This window comes from Tachyglossus aculeatus, chromosome 5, assembly GCF_015852505.1.
Source record: "Tachyglossus aculeatus isolate mTacAcu1 chromosome 5, mTacAcu1.pri, whole genome shotgun sequence".
Classification (NCBI taxonomy): domain Eukaryota; kingdom Metazoa; phylum Chordata; class Mammalia; order Monotremata; family Tachyglossidae; genus Tachyglossus; species Tachyglossus aculeatus.
In genome coordinates this window covers 72,426,280-72,443,955 of record NC_052070.1, presented here as the reverse complement: position 1 = coordinate 72,443,955, position 17,676 = coordinate 72,426,280, and positions in this window count along the sequence as shown.

Sequence of the window (17,676 nt, the reverse complement as noted above, 5' to 3'; positions counted from 1 at the left end):
ACTTCTCTATGCCTCAGTTGCCTCATCTGTAAAATGGGGATTAATACTGTGAGCCCCACCGAGGGACAACCTGATTACTTTGCATCTATCCCAGAGTTTAGAATAGTGCTTGGCACATAGTAAGCGTTTAATAAATACCATAAAAAAATACCAGGAAGGCTGTTCCCTTTTTTTTGTTATAAGTACAATGCTCCCTCCTCCTCTTCCTCTCCCTCCTCACTGCCTTCACGGAATTCACAACCAGGAGGGAGTCCAGGACTAGGTCGCCCACCAGTCCACAAAGGGAGCCCTGGCTCTTCCCTCATTCAATTAAATCATATTTATTGAGTGCTTACTGTGTGCAGAGCACTGTACTAAGCGCTTGAGGAGAGTACAACAATAAACAGACATATTCCGTGCCCACAACCAGCTTATGGTCTACGGCCGGGTAGACAGACGTCGATACAAATGAATAAATTACAGATATAAGTGCTGTGGGGCTGGGCTGGGGGGAAGAAACAAAGGGAGAAAGTCAGGGCGATGGGAAAGGGGTGCTTGTTTCTGCCTCCCCCTTACATAGTAAGCGCTTAATAAATACCATTATTATTATTACTAATCCAGAATGGCCAGCCCTTAGAGAAGCAGCGTGGCTCAGTGGAAGGAGCACAGGCTTGGGAGTCAGAGGTCATGGGTTCTAATCCCGGCTCCACCACTTGTCAGCTGCGTGACTTTGGGCAAGCTACTTCACTTCTCTGGGCCTCAGTTCCCTCATCTTTAAAATGGGGATTAAGATTGTGAGCCCCACATGGGACAACCTGATTACCTTGCATCTCCCCCAGCGCTTAGAACAGTGTTTGGCGCATAGTAAGTGCTTAACAGATACCATCAGTATTATCATTATTGATAGCACTGAAGATGGATAGACCTTTATCAATGAGCCTCTCCCCCTGCCCTATACAGCTTTATTTAAATAATAATAATAATGGTATTAAGTGCTTACTGTGTGAAGCACTTCCCCACAGCACCTGTATATATGTATATATGTTTGTACATATTTATTACTCTATTTATTTTATTTGTACATATCTATTCTATTTATTTTATTTTGTTAGTATGTTTGGTTTTGTTCTCTGTCTCCCCCTTTTAGACTGTGAGCCCACTGTTGGGTAGGGACTGTATATGTTGCCAACGTGTACTTCCCAAGCGCTTAGCACAGTGTTCAGCACACAGTAAGCGCTCAATAAATACGATTGATTGATTGAAGCTTCCCAAGCTCTTAGTACAGTGCTCTGCACACAGTAAGTGCTCAATAAATATGATTGAATGAATGAATGAAGCACTGTTCTAAGTGCTGGGGAAAATAATAATAATATTTATAATATAATTATAATAAACAAGGTGATCAGGTTGTCCCACGTGGGGCTCACAGTCTTCAGCCCCATTTTCCAGATGAAGTAACTGAGGCACAGAGAAATGAGTTGCCCAAAGCCCCACGGCTGACAATTGGCGGAGCCGGGATTAGAACCTATGACCTCTGACTCCCAAGCCCGGGCTCTACCCACTGAGCCACGCTGCTTCTCTGAGTAAATATGTATGAAAATGATTTTAAAAAAAGTTAAAAGCTGAGCGTATTCACCGTTGGGAAGAAGTGGTGTTTGCCCATTTGGCCCATTAGAAGCAGCCTGGCTCAGTGGAAAGAGCCCGGGCTTTGGAATTATAGGTTAAGGGTTCAAGTCCCAGCTCTGCCACTTAGCTGTGTGACTTTGGGCAAGTCACTTCACTCCTCTGGGCCTCAGTTCCCTCATCTGGAAAATGGGGATGAAGACTGTGAGCCCCCCTTGGGACAATCTCTTCACCTTGTAACCTCCCCAGTGCTTAGAACAGTGCTTTGCACATAGTAAGCGTTGAATAAATGCTATTATTATTATTATTATTATTATTTTATTATTATTCCTGGCCCAGCGTCCTGACGTCGCCTGGGCTGCCGGCAGTTGGGCCGAGGCACCAGCAGGGGGCAGTGCCGGTCCGGGGATGCGCGGCCCCCCGGGCCCGCTGGTTGCCAGGCAACGCCGGGCGGCGTCGGGAGCGCGCAGGGCTGCGAAGGACAGGCCAAAGAGCGGACAACCAGGTTGTTTCTGCCTTGCCATTTTTGAATATTTATTCAAATATTTATTGAATATTTGTACATATTTATTACTCTATTACTCTATTTATTTATTTTACTTGTACGTATCTATTCTATTTATTTTATTTTGTACATATTTATTACTCTATTTATTTTACTTGTACATATCTATTCTACTTATTTTATTTTGTTAGTCTGTTTGGTTTTGTTCTCTGTCTCCCCCTTTTCGACTGTGAGCCCACTGTTGGGTAGGGACTGTCTCTATATGTTGCCAACTTGTACTTCCCAAGCGCTTAGTCCAGTGCTCTGCACACAGTAAGCGCTCACTAAATACGATTGATGATGATGATGATTTAGTGGAAAGATCCTGGGCTTTGGAGTCAGAGGGCATGGGTTCGAATCCCAGCTCTGCCACTTGTCAGCTGTGTGACTTTGGGCAAGTCACTTCACTTCTCTGGGCCTCAGTTCCCTCATCTGGAAAATGGGGACTAAGACTGTGAGCCCCATGTGGGACAACCTGATAACCTTGTGTCTTCCCCAGCGCTTAGAACAGTGCTTTGCACATAGTAAGTGCTTAATACCATTATTATTATTATTATTGTGTTAGTATGTTTGGTTTTGTTCTCTGTCTCCCCCCTTTTCGACTGTGAGCCCACTGTTGGGTAGGGACTGTCTCTATATGTTGCCAACTTGTACTTCCCAAGCGCTTAGTACAGTGCTCTGCACACAGTAAGCGCTCAATAAATACGATTGATTGATTGATTGATTGAATGTGTTGCTTCCTGGTGCCTACGGTGTAAATTGCTACCTTCCCTGGGTGTGAGCAACAACGGGGTGCCTAGGCAGCTGCTAAATGGAGTTGGGGGTCCATGCTTCCTGGGGTTCTGGCCACCTGCAGAAAGCTGCAAGGGCCCAACCTGGCCTGGGAAATGGTCCCTCCCCCAGCAATCAATCAATCAATCAATCGTATTTATTGAGCGCTTACTGTGTGCAGAGCACTGTACTAAGCGCTTGGGAAGTACAAGTTGGCAACATATGGAGACAGTCCCTACCCAACAGTGGGCTCACAGTCTAAGAGGGGGAGACAGAGAACAAAACCAAACATACTAACAAAATAAAATGAATAGAATAGATATGTACAAGTAAAATAGAGTCATAAATATGTACAAACATATATACATATATACAGGTGCTGTGCGGAAGGGTAGGAGGTAAGATGGAGGGGATGGAGAGGGGGATGAGGGGGAAGTCCAGCAGCAGCGGGACCGAGTCCAAGAGAAGCAACGGGGCTCTGTGGAAAGAGCCGGGGCTAGCGAGGCAGAGGTCATGGCTTCTAATTCCAGCTCCACCACTGTGTGACTTGGGTCAAGTCACTTCACTTCTCTGGGCCTCCTTTACCTCATCTGTAAAATGGGGATTGAGACTGTGAGGCCCCACATGGGCCAACCTGATTCCCGTGTATCCCTCCCAGTGCTTAGAACAGGGCTTGGCACATAGTGAGTGCTCAACAAATACCACCATCATCATCATCATCATCATTAGATCTTTTAGACTGTGAGCCCACTGTTGGGTAGGGACTGTCTCTATATGTTGCCAACGTGGACTTCCCAAGTGCTTAGTCCAGTGCTCTGCACACAGTAAGCGCTCAATAAGTACGATTGATTGATTGATTGATTATTATCAGACTACGGGTCTGGGAGTCAGACTTGGGCAAGTCAATCAATCAATCGTATTTATTGAGCGCTTACTATGTGCAGAGCACTGTACTAAGCGCTTGGGAAGTCCAAATTGGCAACATCTAGAGACAGTCCCTACCCAACAGTGGGCTCACAGTCTAAAAGGGGGAGACAGAGAACAAAACCAAACATACTAACAAAATAAAATAAATAGAATAGATAAGTACAAGTAAAATAAATAAATAAATAAATAGAGTAATAAATATGTACAAACATATATACAGTCGTTTCATTTCTCTGGGCCTCGGTTACCTCATCTGTAAAATGGGGAAGCAGCGTGGCTTAGTGGAAAGAGCATGGGTTTGGGAGTCAGAGGACCACAGTTCTAATCCTGGCTCCGCCACTTGTCTTCTTTGTGACCTTGGGCAAGCCACTTAACTTCTCGGATGCCTCGGTTACCTTATCCGTAAAATGGGGACTAAGACTGTGAGCCCCACGTGGGAAAACCTGATTACCTTGTATCTACCCCAGCGTTTAGAACAGTGCTTGACATATAGTAAGTACTTAACAAATACCATAATAATAATTATTTATTATTATTGTTGGGATTAAGACTGTAAGACCCATGTGGGACACGGGTTGTGTCCAACCTGACAATCTTGTATCTACACCGGTGCTTAGTAGGGTGCCCGGCACATAATAAGCGCTTAACAGATAGCATTAAAAAAAAAACAGGTGATGGGACAGGGGTGCTTTGTTCTGCCTCTCCTAGAGTGGCCAGTCCCTGACAGCACTAAAGATGGATATACCTTTATCGTGAGCAGGGACTGTGTCTTGATCCACTAGATCTTGCACACGGGAAGTGCTCAATAAATATGATTAATTGACTGATTGAATAGCAAGAGGTCACAGAGGGCTACAGCTTCTGGACTTGCCAAGGTTTCCACCTTACATCTGGTTCCCTGTCCGTGTTTCCCACTGATTGATTTTGGGCTTCACTGGGGTGGGGCCCATCCTGGGGCCTGTAGGACCCACAGCTTTGGGGCTGGGTCAAGCACCAGAAAAATCTTGGCCCGCACCTGTCTGCCCTTGGCGACGCAGATGTCCCCTGGAGAAAGGTTGCTTCTCCTAGCAACTGCCGCCCAGCTGGGGTGGCAGGGAGAGCGTCTCTTGGTTGCTATGCTGGTTGCCGGGATACAGCAATTACTCTGGAGAGGAGCTGGAAGGTGAGCAGACCCAAAAGGTGGTGGTCCGGTCGGGCTGCAGGTGGCATCTCATTACCTCGTCTCTTAGCTTCAGCTGCCCCTGGTTGCCATGGTGACGGCTCATTCTAATTACACACCACTCAGCCCCCCTCTCCATCCATCCCCCAACCCTCCGGGCAGCCCTCATGGTGGATTCAGTGTTCGACACCTTGCAGCCCCAAACCTCTCACTTCTCCTTTTCTCATACCCTTCCTCCATCCTTCTCCCCCTTCTTTGGGCTCTGGAATTCGGACCCAACTTCTCTGGGGAAATCCACAGGTTTCCCCCTGGCTTAAACAGCTCCAGAGAAGAAAGATGAAGTGTTTACTCCTCCCTGGGGTCTCCCAAGTCTCCGGCTGGATCCAAGTCTGCAAAGACAACAGCTATGTGAAGCCCACCGGCCTACGCAGCCCCTCTGCCCCCTCCCTCCCCACCCCAACCTCCACTTCGTGAGGTTACTGCCTGATGAAAGCTCCCTCATAGTGAGTTTCTCTCCCTGGACCCCCACCCAGATGGGTATTTGTGTTGGCCGAGATGCCGAAAGGAAGGCATGTGCCCTCAATTAGTTAGTTAAGGTCCTTATTAAGTGCTTAAGCTGGGATAGATACAAGATAATCAGTTCAGACACAGTCCATGTCCCATCTGGGATGCACAATCTAAGAGGTAGAGAGAGCAGATGGTTTATCCCCATTTATCCCTATTGAGAAGTGGCGAGGCCCAGTGGATAGAGGACAAACCTGGGAGTCCGAAGAACCTGGGTTCTAATCCTGGCTCTGTGTTGGATCTGCTGTGCGACCTTGGGTAAGTCACTTTGCTTCTCTGTGCCTCAGTTACCTAATCTGCAAAATGGGGGGAAGATTGGGAGCCCTATGTGGGATATGGATTGTGTCCAACCTGATTAGCTTGTATCTACCGCAGCACTTAGCACAGTGCCTGGCATATAATAAAAGCACTTTAACAAATACCTTTAAAAAAAATTCAAATGAGAGAAAAGTGGACCCAGGAAGGTAAAATGCCCAGGTTCACTTAGCAAAGGTGGGACTAAAACTTGGGTATCCTGACTTCCAATCCTGTGTTTTTTCCACTGGACCACACTACCTCCAAACCTTCTGTTGGAAGCTCTGGGACCCATGTGGAGCCATGAAAACACTGTTCTCAGTAGTCAGGACATCCAAGCTGAGGGTCCCTGGGCTGGGGCTTCACTGAAACTGGAGTGAAGTGATCAATCAATCAATCGTATTTATTGAGTGCTTACTGTGGGCAGAGCACTGTACTAAGCGCTTGGGAAGTACAAGTTGGCAACATATAGAGACAGTCCCTACCCAACAGTGGGCTCACAGTCTAAAAGTGACGAATGCAGAGGGAGCCAAGTAGAGGCAGTGGAGGTTCTTGCCAGCTTTGAGCAGCCTTCCCGGACAGTATCTGTGAGAGAAATGTTTGAGGTGTCACAGGACACCCAGCAACAGGGAGCAGCACCTGTATCATCATCATCAATCGTATTTATTGAGCGCTTACTGTGTGCAGAGCACTGTACTAAGTGCTTGGGAAGTACAAGTTGGCAACGTATAGAGACAGTCCCTACCCAACAGTGGGCTCACAGTCTAAAAGGGGGAGACAGAGAACAAAACCATGTGGAATCAGAAGGGAGTTGGTTTACAGGCTCATTTGTCAAGCACTTATGCACCCCCTCCATCTTAGACTGGAAGCCTTTTGTGGGAAAATATTGCATCAGATTTGATTGCCTTGTATTTTCTGCAGTGCTTGATACAGAGTAATAAATATTATTATTATTATTGTTACCTACTATTATTTTCCCCTCCCTATGGACTCAGGTGCCTGCCTGCGATCTAGCCAGGATTCTATCTCCACCTAGTCCCAGGCAGGTGAATCTCGGAGCCTGAATTCATTCATTCAATCGTATTTATTGAGTGCCTACTGTGTGCAGAGCACTGTACTAAGCGCTTAGGAAGTACAGAGAAGCAGTGTGGCTCAGTGGAAAGAGCCTGGGCTTTGGAGTCAGAGGTCATGGGTTCAAATCCCAGCTCTGCCACTTGTCAGCTGTGTGACTTTGGGCAAGTCACTTGACTTCTCTGAGCCTCAGTTCCCTCATCTGTAAAATGGGGATTAAGACTGTGAGCCCCATGTGGGACAACCTGATCACCTTGTATCTTCCCCAGCGCTTAGAACAGTGCTTTGCACATAGTAAGCGCTTAATAAAAATGCCATTATTATTATTATTACAAATCAGCAACATACAGAGACGGTCCCTACCCAACAACAGGCTCACAATCTAGAATGGATGGCTCAATGGAAGAAGCAGGATGGCCTAGTGGAGAGAACTCTGGTCTGTTAGTCAGAAGGAGCTGGGTTCTAATCCTGCCTCTGCCAATTCCTTGCTGAGTGATCTTGGTCAAGTCACTTTACTTCTCTGTGCTTCAGTTTCTTCATCTGTAAAATGGGAATAACCGTTCTCCCTCCTACTTAGACTGTAAGCCACAAGTGGGACAGGGACTGTGTCTGACCTAATTAATCAATCAATCAATCATTTATTGAGCGCTTACTATGTGCAGAGCACTGTACTAAGCGCTTGGGAAGTACAAATTGGCATCACATAGAGACAGTCCCTACCCAACAGTGGGCTCACAGTCTAAAAGGGGGAGACAGAGAACAGAACCAAACATACCAACAAAATAAAATAAGTAGGATAGAAATGTACAAGTAAAATAAATAAATAAATAGAGTAATAAATATGTACAACCATATATACATATATACAGGTGCTGTGGGGAAGGGAAGGAGGTAAGACGGGGGGATGGAGAGGGGGACGAGGGGGAGAGGAAAGAAGGGGCTCATTAATTAATTAATTAATTGTAATTAATTAATTACAAAAATTAACTTGTACCTACCCCAATGCTTGGAACAGTGTTTGTTTGCTACTCACATAGTGAGTGCTCAACACTTTTAGAGAAGCAGCATGGCTCAGTGGAAAAGAGCCCGGGCTTTGGAGTCAGAGGTCATGGGTTCAAATCCCGGCTCCGCCAATTGTCAGCTGTGTGACTTTGGGCAAGTCACTTAACTTCTCTATGCCTCAGTTCCCTCATCTGTAAAATGGGAATGAAGACTGTGAGCCCCACGTGGGACAACCTGATCACCTTGTAACCTCCCCAGCGTTTAGAACAGTGCTTGGCACATAGTAAGTGCTTAATAAATGCCATTAAAAAATGCCATAAAAAGAGAAGTGGGGTATCTCTGTCAAGGTCTTCTTTGTCTTCAGTTACAGTTTTACTTCCCTTAATTCCCATCTATTCCTAGTTCATTCATTCAGTCGTGTTTATTGAGCACTTACTGTGTGCAAAGCACTGTACTAAGTGCTTGGGAGAGTGCAATATGAAAACAAACAGAACCATTCCTGCCCTCAAAGAGCTCACATTTGGTCATGTGGTTCAGAGTCAGCTAGCTGGCTGTTACTGCAGGTGGAGCCTGAGGGTTGAGTCCTATGACTGGTGCTTATCTCCTTCATCATCATCAATCGTATTTATTGAGCGCTTACTATGTGCAGAGCACTGTACTAAGCGCTTGGGAAGTACAAATTGGCAACATATAGAGACAGTCCCTGCCCCGGCTCTACTCGAGCCTACCCATGGTGGGTCTCTGGCTTCGCTAACGGGCTCCGATATGCCCCCACCTCCCCTCCAGTCGTCACTGAGATGGGCTGCATACACACAGGACCTTTACTTTTCCCTACAAGTCAACACTTCCATCCCCCTCATGATTTTTGCTGCTTTTCTCTGAGCTCTCCCTTCCTCTGGTCCTGCAAGCGCAGTCTCTGCTGCCCAGACATTGCCTTTTCAAGGTTTCCACCCTGCTTCCCCTCCCTCCTCAACTGAGACCCCTCTTCTTTCATTCCTTTCTTCCTTTGTAAACCAGAACAGGGAAGCAGCAAGGCCTAGTGGAAGAAGCTGGGGCCTGGGAATTAGAGGAACTGAGTTCTAATTCAGACTCTGCCACTTGGAATAGATTTCTGCCCACAGTAAATGTGTAATGATAATAATATAATAATAATAATGGCATTTATTAAGTGCTTACTATGTGCAAAGCACTGTTCTAAGCGCTGGGGGGATACAAGGTGATCAGGTTGTCCCACAGTGGGCTCACAGTCTTAATCCCCATTTTACAGATGAGGGAACTGAGGCCCAGAGAAGTGAAGTGACTTGCCCAAAGTCACACAGCTGACAAGTGGTGGAGCCGGGATTTGAGCCCATGACCTCTGACTCCCAAGCCCGGGCTCTTTCCACTGAGCCACGCTGCTTCTCTGCCATAAATGCTACTGATGATTGATTGATTGCCTACTGGGTGACTTTGGGAAAGTCACTTAAGTTCTAGGCGACTCAGGTCCTCCCCTGCAAAATGTTCTCCCTCCCACTTAAACTGTAATAATAATGAAGGTATTTGTTAGGTGCTTACTATGTGCCAAGCACTGTTCTGAGCACTGGGGTGGACACAAGGTAATCCAGTTGTCCCACATGGGGCCACAGTCTTAATCCTCATTTTTATGGATGAGGTAACTGAGGTACAGAGAAGTGGCTTGCCCAAGATCACACAGCAAACTAGTGGCAGAGACAGGATTAGAACCCACGTCCTCTGACTCCCAAGCCCGTGCTCTTTCCACTAAGCCACACTGCTTCTCTAAGGAGCTTCTAGTTCCTCTCCACTAAGGCATGCTGCTGCTTGATTGTCCCAGATGGGACCGACAGCCTTAATCCCCATTTGACAGAGGAGGGAACTGAGGCCCAGAGGAGCGAAGTGACTTGTCCAAAGTCACACAGCTGACAAGTGGCGGAGCAGGGATTTGAACCCCTGACCTTTGATTAATATTATTAGACACAGTCCTTGGCCCAGATGGGACCTATAGCCTTAATCCCCATTTGACAGAGGAGGGAACTGAGGCCCAGAGGAGCAAAGTGACTTGTCCAAAGTCACACAGCTGACAAGTGGCGGAGCAGGGATTTGAACCCCTGACCTTTGATTAATATTATTAGACACAGTCCTTGGCCCAGATGGGACCGACAGCCTTAATCCCCATTTGACAGAGGAGGGAACTGAGGCCCAGAGGAGCGAAGTGACTTGTCCAGGAACACGCAGCAGACAAGTGGCAGAGCCGGGGACGAGAACCTCCCCCATCTTACCTCCTTCCCTTCCCCACAGCACCTGTATATATGTATATATGTTTGTACATATTTATTACTCTATCTTGTACATATCTATTCTATTTATTTTATTTTGTTAGTATGTTTGGTTCTGTCCTCAGTCTCCCCCTTCTAGACTGTGAGCCCGCTGTTGGGTAGGGACTGTCTCTATGTGTTGCCGACTTGTACTTCCCAAGCACTTAGTACAGTGCTCTGCACACAGGAAGCGCTCAATAAATACGATTGATTGATTGATTGATTGTCTCTACTCCAGAGCTTTCCCTCTTAGGGTTGCACTTGGAGAGTTTCCAGTCCTCTACCAGTCTCGACTATGGGAGGGAGAGTCAAGCAGAGGCATACTCATTCCAATCCTAGTTTGGGCAGTGGCTAACAAGTGGAAGGCAATCTGCTCCAAGTCAAGACTCCCCTGTTCTGAGCAGCATTCATTTAATCATATTTATTGAGCGCTTACTATGTGCAGAGCAGGGGCATAGGAGGGAGTTAAGAGCAGAGACTCAACTTGACTGTGCGGAAGGAGGCACTGGTGAACCACATTTGTATTTTTACCGAGAAAACTCTGTGGATACACTACCAGAACAATTGCAGACGGAGGTGGGGCATTCTAGGAAAGATGTGTCCATGGTGTTGCTATGGGTCGGAGATGACTCCTCAGCATGAGACAACAAGACTCCAGAACTTGGTACAGCGCTTGGCGCACAGTAGACGCTTAACAAATAATAACAATTATAATAATTTTGGTATTTTTTAAGTGTGTAATATGTGCCAAGCACTGTTCTGAATAATAATAATAATAATAATGGCATTTATTAAGCGCTTACTATGTGCAAAGCACTGTTCTAAGCGCTGGGGAGGTTACAAGGTGATCAGGTTGTCCCACGGGGGGCTCACAGTCTTCATCCCCATTTTACAGATGAGGTAACTGAGGCCCAGAGAAGTTAAGTGACTTGCCCAAGGTCACACAGCTGACAATTGGCGGAGCCGGGATTTGAACCCATGACCTCTGACTCCAGTGCCCGTGCTCTTTTCCGTTGAGCCACGCTATAAAATAATCAGATTGGACACAGTCCCTGTCCCATATGGGGCTCCCAATCTAAGTAGGATGTAATTCCCATTTTGCAGATAAGGAAACTGAGGCACAGAGAAGTGACTTGCCCAAGATGACATAGCAGGCAAGTGGCAAATGAATTAGAACCAAGTCCTCTGATGCCCAGGCTCTTTCCACTAGGCTATGTACGCAGCTTCTCACAATTATACCACGGTTATTATTATGGAGGACAGAGAGGTCTCAGAATAGCAGAAGAGGAAGAGCTCCCCACATCTCCTTTCTCTTCTCCTCTCTCCTCCAATGTCCCGTGCCGACCTTTCCTCCGCCACTTCCCTTACTTGTCCCGCTCCTCCTGAAATCTCCATGAAGGACTATCAGCAGCAAGAATCCCAGCCCACCTGATGGCCCAGCTGAACTAAGACATCCCACGCTGGTGTTCCCCACCATCTCCTTTAGCTCGCCAAGTTTTCGGCAGGACCAGAGCTGGGCCCAGGTAGGCCCTCCGCCAGGTGGGACAGATTGGGGGTGGAGGGTGGGGAAGGAGCTGGGATTAGGGGGAAACGGGAAGGAGGGGAAAAGGTGTCAGTCCCATCTTGGAGCCAGCTGCAGGGCGGCACAGGTGCCATCCCTCTGACAGGTGGGGCCAAGAGGAAGGCCATGTTCCTGGATGGAAAGAGATAATTAAAGGGAAAATCAAGACGGCCCCTTGATCTGTGGGAATGGATTAAATGTCAGGGTTGAAAAGGTGGAAGTGACACCGCTGTGACCGGCTTTTACGGCTTGGGGTCTTAACCCCAACACTGCCAGCCCGCTGTAGGGGCGGGGAGTGGGAGATGAATGGGTAGGAGGTGGGGGGGAGGAACCAGTCGTTTTCTAATGTTCCCCATGTTAGAGCTGGAGGTGGGGCAGGACTCTTCATCCCCACCTCCAGCTCCTCTCCTTAGCAGCGGATTCCAATCCAGACTGGAACGGCTGCTGTTCATTCATTCATTCAGTTGTATTTATTGAATGCTTACTGTGTGCAGAGCACTGTTCTAAGCGCTTGAGAGATTACACTCTAACAATAAACAGACACATTCTGTGCCCACAGTGAGATTAAAACCTAGAGAGGGGGACAGATATATACCTGTAAGAGAAGATATAATGTGCATTTAGCTTTAATTCTATTTATTCTGACGACTTGACACTTGTCCACATGTTTTGTTGTCCGTCCCCCCCTTCTAGACTGTGAGCCCGTTGTTGGGTAGGGACTGTCTCTATATGTTGCCAACTTGTACTTCCCAAGCGCTTAGTCCGGCGCTCTGCACACAGTAAGCGCTCAATAAATACGATTGAATGAATGAATGAATGAAAGATCCCCACCAGCCACGGGCTCCAGGGACATTAACAACACCGTGGGAAGGGTGGTTTCAACCCTTCTTTCTGGTACTTACTCCCTGACTTTCTTTCCCATCTCTTCTGATCTTTCTCTCCCCATGGACATTTCCCAGGCCATATATCTTCCCTTCTGTAGGATCCCAAAAGGCCAGGCCAGTGGGAATAATAATAATAATGATGGCATTTATTAAGCACCTAATGTGCAAAGCACTGTTCTAAGCACTGGGGAGTTTACAACGTGATCAGATTGTCCCACGGGGGGCTCACAGTCTTAATCCACATTTTCCAGATGAGGTAACTGAGGCCCAGAGAAGTTGTGACTTGCCCAAAGTCACACAGCTGACAGTTGGTGGAGCTGGGATTTGAACTCATGACCTCTGACTCCAAAGCCCGGGCTCTTTCCACTGAGCCACGCTGCTTCTCTAGCGGTAGTGACCCTATGGTGCCTTGTCACCTTATGGGGGGGTTGCAGTCACCTCTGGGGCTAAACGGATGAACAGCTGTTTAATTCAGCACAGCAGTCCTGCTAGTCCAGTGGGCTGAAAACATCTGGAAACACTGCCTGCCTGGATTCCGGTTTATATTTCTGTCCCTCCTGGGCTCCAGACTGTAAATTTGTCTTGGGCGGGGGATTTATCTGTTTATTGTTGAATCGTACTCTCCCAAAGTGCTTATTACAGTGCTGTGCACATAGTAAGTGCTCGATAAATGTGACTGGCAGATTGTTTAGTTGGCTGCATTCTGAGTCAACAGGCAAGTCAAAGCTGTGGATTCAAAGACCAAGATGCTGCTCTGGCCCCTTCTCCCCCCGTCCCCACCCCTCAGAGCTTTCTCCAACTTAGGGAGAGTGGGTAATGGAGAGTGGGGGAGACTTCCCAGCCAGAGAGGTCCCTTTCCCCTTGTCCTTCCCTCCATCCCCATCTCTGTATCCAGTGCACTACAATTAAGTGGAGTTAATTACAGCAGACTGCAAGCGTGCAGGCTGCATGCTGAAGAAGCGAGGAGCAGACGTACACTCTGCCTCGGTGGGGTCCTGGCGGCCATCTGGGAAGCAGCCAGCCGTGGCTGTGTGGGCCGGCTCCTTCACCTTTCCTGCTGCCCGCAGCCGGCTGGGACGTGCCAGGGAGGGGCTGAGGACACTGCAGTCCCTGCAGCTGGGGACATACCTGAAGCGGCATAGTTTAGTAATAATAATAATAGTAGCGCTTGTTAAGCACTTACTATGTGCCAAGCCTTGCTCTAAGTGATACAAGTTAATCAGGTTGGACACAGTCCCGGTCCCTCATGGGGTTCACACTCTTAAACCCCATTTTACAGATGAGGTAGCTGAGGTCCAGAGAAATAAAGTGACTTGCCCAAAGTCACGCAGCAGACACGTGGTGGAGCCGGGATTAGGACCCAGACTAGTGGATAGAGCGTGGGCCAAAGAGTCAGAAAGATTTGGATTCTAATCCAAGATAAACCGCATTTCTGCTACGTGACCTTGGGCAAATCACTTCACTTCCCCGTGCCTCAGTTACCTCATGGTGATTATCTGTCTAATTAAGATTAATGGGGATTATGTCCCATGTGGGACATAGGCTGTGTCCAGCCTGATTATCTTGTATCTACCTTATCACTTAGTACAGTGCCTACCACATAGTAAGCACTGAACAGATACCATTAAAAAAATCCCTTAAGGATGCTCAGGATTTGGGCCCGCTCTTCCTCACTGAGCTTGGTCTCAGAGAAGGAGGGGGCTCAGTTGTCTGGCTTCATATCAGACGGTCTGGTTTTCAGCTGGTTGTCCCCTGTCTAGGCCACCTTTGTGCCCTTTGTTTCGATTCCCAGCTCCCAGCGTCCCTCCGCCTAGGTTCCAGTGTCCGAGTTCGCCAGCTCAGAAGCGATGCCTGTGTGAAGAGAAGCTTGAAAGGGGAAAGCAAAGGCTCTGGAGCAAAGAGGGGAGTTGAGTGTCAGGGATCCCCCTCAGAGAAACAGTCTAGGTTACGGTGGACCCGAATGTACATCTACAAAATGGGCCTATGACATTTTAATCTGCCCAGAATCCACAAGCTCAACACTGGCCCTAGCTCAAAAGGTAGAAGGCAGTGGGTCAGACCTTTACTTTCACACAGAGTTAAATTATTGTGTGGTCCCATGCTAGCATCCCTGAATGGCAATTCGGCAAACCTACCCTCACCCCATCCTTTCCCCATGAGCCTCCTCACTGATCCTCTGTCTTCTGGTCTCTCCCCTTTTCAGTTTGTATTCCACTTCACTTTGCTGCCTGAATCATTTTTCTAAAACTGCACACATCTCCCCACCTCTCACAAACCTCCAAAGGTTGCCCATCCCTTTCTCCACCAAGCAGAAACTCTTGACTATTGACTTTAAAGCCTATTTATCCACTCTCTTCTCCCACTACCCTCCAGCTCATAATTTTCATTCCTCTCTAACCTACTCGCTGTGCTTCATTCTTGTCTTTCCTTCCACTGATCTCTTGCTCACCCCCTCCCCATTACCTGGAATGCCTTCTCTCTTCATATCTGGAAGATCACTACTCTCCTTATCTTCAGAACCCTTTTGAGAGTAAGTCTCTTCCAGGAGACCTTCCCCGATTAATCTCTCATCTCCCTACCTTATATCCCTGGACTATGACTTTAGCCTCTCATACCTAAATACTTGTACTGCCACACTCCCTCCAAGTGATTAATTTAAATGTCTGTCACCCCTGCTTAGCTGTAAACACCTTGAAGACAGAGATCATGTCTTCTAACTTCTTCCAAGCTCTTAGTACAGTGCTCTGCACCTAGTAGGCACTCAATAAGTGTCATTGATTGATTGAGAAGCAGCGTGGCTCAGTGGAAAGAGCACGGGCTTTGGAATCAGAGATCATGGGTTCAAATCCTGTCTCCGCCAACTGTCAGCTGTGTGACTTTGGGCAAGTCACTTAACTTCTCTGTGCCTCAGTTACTTCATCTGTAAAATGGGGATTAAAACTGTGAGCACCCCGTGGAACAACTTGATCACCTTGTAACCTCCCCAGTGCTTAGAACAGTGCTTTGCAAATAGTAAGCACTTAACAAATACCATCATCATTATTATTTATTATTATGATTGACACCCTGCCCTGTCCCTCATCCTTTTGGCTTCCTCCTGTAGCATGGCACCCTCACCTCTAGCCTCCCAAATCCCATCCTTTGTGGCTTCATCTCCTGTCTTGCTGTTTTAAAATGTTTCCTCAATTCCCTTCAGTTCATGAGAGAACCTTCAGCCCATGGCCCCTACATCTGCATACCCTCCTTTTCTCTTCCCAAACTCCATCAGAGACTGGTGCCCTTTTTCTGATATTGTCTTACCATATCTGTTTCTTTTCCCAGCCTGAAGCCTCTTGTTTTAGGTCTGGCAGAGGCATGGGAACCAGATTGGGATAGAATGATATGGAAGGGGTTGGTATTGGGTGGGATGGGATTCATTCAATCGTATTTATTGAGCGCTTACTGTGTGCAGAGCACTGTACTAAGCACTTGGGAAGTATGAATCGGTTGGGACAAAGGAAAAATCTTGAGGGGGGTGGGGTCCACTGCCTCTTACCCCACCAGTCCTTGTGGTGGTCTTGGAGACAAGGGGTAAGTTGGGTGGAGGGGACATATTTGGAGGTGGCTGGATAGGGAGTGAACACGGAAGCCACAGAATCTCTGCCCTCAAGGAGCTTGCAGTGTAGATGAGAAGGGGAAAGTGGATATTTAGGTGAATCCTTAAGCAGTAGAGAATGTACAACAGTGTGCCAGGTGGTTGGAAGTACATTAGTGCCTGGTTGGCATTAAAGCACTGAAACCAAGGGAGTGTAATTGAGAAAGGTCTCCAGGGATTTCCGAAAGCTTTAAATATGGGCCAGAGCTGTGGTCTGGCAGCTAAGAAGGGGGAGGGAGTTCCAGAAAGGAGGGAAGGTCTGAGCAAAGGGTCAAAGGTGGTCAGTAGCCCTGGGGAAATGCTTGGGAGCCCTTCTCTTCTGCCCAATGGCACTGACCCTGCCGATTGCCCCAGGTCTGGGTCCTGGGGCTCCTAACCCTCCTAGCTGGACTCTGCCTTCCCATCGCCAACCATCCCGGACAGCCTGCCAGCCCAACCCAGCCCCTCTTTCTTCCCCGCCTGCACTGAACACTGCTGGATGAGATCCCACCTCATTAAGGATGCAAATTAAGAATCAGACATCAAAAGAATTGAGTTCTGCTAATCCTTTTATAAAGGTGTAAATTGCTAATCAAATTGTAGTGCCAGGCTGGCTGTTTTGAGAAACCCGAAATTGAATAGGGGGGTGTTCCTGGGGTGAGGAGTTGGGTGAGGGGAACATGGTTGGGGCCAGCTCTGTCAGGGGTTCTTTGACAGATGGTGGGGGGGGTGTCTCCTCTCTCTCCCAACTTCGCTCCCACTCTACTCAGCCTCAAGGAAGGAGTCATTCCTGGGCCCATCCATCTCCTAGCCAGGAAACCAGGAGATGGAATTAGGGGGAAGGGGGAGACAGCCCCTTCTCTCCTGCTCCCCCCCACTCAAAGTGCCTGCTTCCCAGAGGAGTTAAACTCACTGAAGTGGCACAAGGGAGATTTACCCAGCAGTTGTCTCTGTGGATAAACTTTCAGTGGGGCCATTACAAGCCCATTCCCCACTCGGAGACAGGCTTTTAATGCTGTCTTCTCTCTTCCTGAATCATCATGAATGGTAGCGGGGTCCACTGGGAGCCTGGAATTGGCCATTTGTCTGTCTGTCTGTCTGTCTGCTTGGGTTTCCAACTCAGAAATCACCAACCCCCTTCAGAATTTAGTCGGGCTTCAAGCCAGGGTTTGTCTCTCTACTGCAGTGAGATTTCCCTCAGGTTCTTCAGTTGATTCTGTTTTATTTTCAACCTCCCCCTGGCTTTCCCTGAAGTCTTCAGGGCCATTTTGAGTTTCCATCACCTGCTCAGCACCAGGAAGGTACATCCCCAGGGACTTGGCCCTGGAAATCGTACCCCTCCTGACTTGGCCTTCTCGGTATCTTTTGTGAG